The sequence below is a fragment of the Henckelia pumila genome, chromosome 4, assembly GCF_033568475.1.
Source record: "Henckelia pumila isolate YLH828 chromosome 4, ASM3356847v2, whole genome shotgun sequence".
Classification (NCBI taxonomy): domain Eukaryota; kingdom Viridiplantae; phylum Streptophyta; class Magnoliopsida; order Lamiales; family Gesneriaceae; genus Henckelia; species Henckelia pumila.
In genome coordinates this window covers 215,544,406-215,548,836 of record NC_133123.1, presented here as the reverse complement: position 1 = coordinate 215,548,836, position 4,431 = coordinate 215,544,406, and positions in this window count along the sequence as shown.

Here is a 4,431-nt window from a genome sequence, read left to right as displayed (position 1 = left end):
CACGAGCTGCGTAGACGTCTTACTACTGCACCTGTGCTAGCTCTACCTTCTGGATCAGGAGGTTATGTTGTCTATACTGATGCCTCTGGTCAGGGGTTAGGATGTGTTTTGACACAGCATGGACATGTTATTGCCTATGCTTCTCGACAGTTGAAGATGCATGAGAATAACTATCCAGTGCATGATCTCGAGTTAGCCGCCATTGTATTTGCGCTCAAGATTTGGAGACATTATCTTTATGGCGAGAAATTTGAGATATTTACGGATCACAAGAGTTTGAAGTATTTATTCACTCAGGAAGAGTTGAATATGCGACAAAGACGCTGGATGGATCTCCTGAAGGATTATGATTGTGAAATCAAATATCATCCAGGTTCTGCTAATCTTACTGCTGATGCCTTGAGTCGGCAGGTGAGACTGTCTGCACTTCAGACTAATGAAATATCTCATATGATTCAAGAGTGCTGTTCATTGAGTTTTACGCTCAAGCACAAGAAAGGGAGGAATGGAATTCGTTTGTATACTATTCTCTCTGAGCCAGCATTGTATTCTCGGATCAGAGATGCTCAGATATCTGATGTTAAGACTCAGCAATTGGCACGTCTAGCCAATGGAGTTAATACATCTGGATTCCATTTTCAGGCAGATGGTTTATTGTGCCTATCCAATAGAGTGGTTGTACCTAATGTTGCGGAGCTCAGGAAGGATATTCTATCTCAAGCTCATAGGAGTCGATTATCAGTTTATCCTGGAAGTATGAAAATGTATAAGGACTTGCGAACTAGATTCTGGTGGAAGGGGATGAAGCGAAGTGTGTATCAATTTGTTTCGAGATATTTGGTTTGTCAACAGGTCAAGGCTGAACATCGACGACCAGGTGGATTACTGCAGAATCTTGAGATTCCCAAATGGAAGTGGGAGCACGTGACTATGGATTTTGTTACCCACTTGCCTATGACTTCACGTCAGTGTGATGCTATCTGGGTTGTCGTTGACCGTTTGACAAAATCAGCACATTTCATTCCTTATAACCGGGAGTATTCTTATGATCGCATGGCACGCTTATATATCCAGGAGATTGTGCGATTACATGGGATTCCAGTGAGTATCGTCAGTGATAGAGATCCGCGATTTACTTCACGTTTTTGGGGTAGTTTTCAGCAGGCGTTGGGTACCACTCTGAGTTTGAGCACTGCGTATCATCCGGAGACTGACGGGCAGTCAGAGCGCACTATTCGTACGCTGGAGGATATGCTACGTTCTTCTGTCATGGATTTTGGCTTATCTTGGCAGGATCAGTTACCTTTGATTGAATTTGCCTACAATAACAGTTATCATCGTAGTATTGATATGGCACCTTTCGAGGCATTGTATGGTCGACGGTGTCGTACTCCGTTATTCTGGGATGAAGTCGGGGAACGGCAAGTCGAGGGTCCTGAATTGGTGCAGCAGATTGTAGACAAGGTAGATTTGATCAAGCATAGGATCAAAGTTGCTCAAGATAGACAAGCCAGTTATGCGAATATTCGCCGCATGCCACTTCAGTTTGAGCCTGGTGAATATGTTTTTCTGCGAGTATCACCTTTCAGGAAGGTGATGAGATTCGGTGTGAAAGGCAAGTTGTCTCCTCGTTACATTGGGCCTTTTCAGATACTGGAGAAGATCGGAGATGTTGCTTATCGTTTGGCTTTACCGCCATCTCTTTCCAGTATACACAATGTTTTTTATGTGTCGTTGCTTCAACAGTACATAGCTGATGAATCTCATGTGATTCAGTCTACTGATATTCAGCTAGAGCCAGATCTGTCTTTTGTTGAACGACCAATCTGTATCCTAGACAGGAAGGAGAAAGTTCTTCGGAACAAGACTATACCACTTGTGATGGTACAGTGGCAGCGCCGAGGCGTTGAAGAAGCAACTTGGGAAACTGAGAGTCGTATGCGAGCAGAATATCCTGAGTTGTTTGCTTTGTATTTTTGATTACCATGTAAGATGTAATTACCGTTGTTGTAATAAGACATGGTTTGATGTTTCATATTGTTATCTTGATTTGTCTTTAGATGTTATTTCGCGGACGAAATATCTAAAGGTGGGGAGAATGTAGTAACCCAGATACCATTTTAAGATAATAATATGTTAAACATGATTAAGGGTTGGTATTTAACCAATTTTTGAGTGTTATTGGACTTCAGAAGTAAAATTTGGGCTTTTTCATTTTGGGCCGGATAGTAAGTTCCGATCCCGGATAGTAAGCTCCGATCCCGGATAGTAAGCTCCGATCGGAACGGAAGCTCCGATCCTGGAACGGAAGTTCCGATCCCCAGCTGTCAAAAATGATCGATGACTCAGTCGCGAGTTTTGACAAGTGTCGGTCATAGAGCAGATCGGAAGATCCGATCGTAGATCGGAAGTTCCGATCCTGGCATGGCAGACATGCACGCAATGAGCTGGATCGGAAGCTCCAATCCTGAAATCGGAAGTTCCGATCCTGGCCGAGAAATTTGGCTATAAATAGGGGCCATTCAGAGTTCATTTCTGAATTACGAATTCCCGAGTTTCCTTCTTCAGTTATATAGTGTGAGTTATACACTTGAGGGCCCTATCGGTTATAATAGAGGTTCTGGAATAACCAAGGTGTGGTTATAGTCATCCAGGACTAGTGACTTCAAAGGGCTAACTACGGACGAAGGTATGGTTCGGGAATCTATTTAAGTTTTGGGAGTACTTATTAGCTTAGTTAATATGTAGTGATACGGTGAACTTTTGAATATAGGCTTGGAACCTAGGATCCTATTATACTTGAACTAGCCTAGAGGTACGTACACATTGACTGAGATTGCCAGCGAGTATACATGTTTATATGTTGCATTTATTTGGCATTATTATATGGCATGATGTATGATTTACCGTTTTCTATACTCATATGTCATGTGCATATACACGTTGAGCCTATTCCTTGTTATACCTGATTATAGAGCCGCTCAGCTCTATACTCGATAGTCTGTCACTGAGAGTACCGCGACGGCGGGGGCATTTATGTCTATCTACTCTGGTGTACTAGACGAGTGTGGTTGCACCCAGAGGTTGATCCGTGCGGTGGCAGCACTCATATGGCGCCGGTTCTGAGCATGACTTTTCAGATGACCCTGTATCAGTCATCATGTTGCATGCATTATATACATATGTTTACTCATGTCTATGTACTGGGCGTTAGCGCTCACGTCCTAGTTGTTATCTTGGACACCCTATGTCATGGGGCAGGTCGCAGGATGGACGGAGCTGGTAGTTCAAGGCAAGACTAGGGAGCAGGAGCCTTGAGGATTTTATTATACAGGATTGATATAGCTGTATAATGTTTAAATTTTCGATTTGGTTGTATCACTACAGATTTAAGCCTGGATTATATTACTAAGCTGATATGTAAATTATGGTTAAGTTTCCGCACGTTTTTACTCTGTTAAGTATTTTTCTGTATTAAGTTTAATGCATGCTATTAGTTGCCAGTTAGTAGGTGATTTCATGCAGGGTCACTACATTTCCGAATCCCAGACGCGGACCGCGGAGTCCTCGAGGTATCAGTACCTAAGGGTACTCGATATCAAACGTCCTAACAGGGCTGAGCAACCCTAACTGGCTCATCTTGAAAGATATACAGATGTACAGGGACAAGATGATATGCACATGCCGCATAACAATAATAACATGCAAACACATAAATGAAACATATAAGCATGCATATCCGCTGGAAATCTCAGTCAGTACTTACGTAACTATCTAAGGCAGTCCTAGTAGTCCCACTCTAGGTTCCAAGCCTATCATCAAGTCTACAATGCAAATACCCATGCATCATTCAATAAGCGCTAAAAGCCTTTACTAAGCTATTGCATACTCCTAAATAATTTAAGGAGACCATAGCTATACCTGCGTCCGTCGTCAGCCCACTGATGGCGACTATCCCGCAACTAGGGCACTCCCCTGCTACGAATCCACAGCCTCGAACACGGCTCTACAACACGAGCACTGCTCCGCTACTATGGCAGACACTGTCTGACTATACTAAAACAAATACCCTACTCCAACTCTAAAATAAGAGTACCCAAAGCCCTTAAATAGGACCACGAGGGCGAAGGAGAGAATTCGGAATTGGCAAGAAATGAATGCCTCGGACCTTATATTTATAGGCATCGATCGGAACCTCCGATCCTCGATCGGAACGTCCGATCCTGCCATCGGAGCTTCCGAACATCCTTATCTGCCACATGTCAAAATCTCACTGGTTGACTTCGGATAGGGCGATCGGAGCTTCCGATCCCGATCGGAGTTTCCGATCCTGACACACGTCATGCATGTTGTAATATCGATCGGAGCTTTCGATCCTGCATCGGAGCTTCCGATCTCATCTTCGGAGCTTCCGATCCTTCAGATACCAAA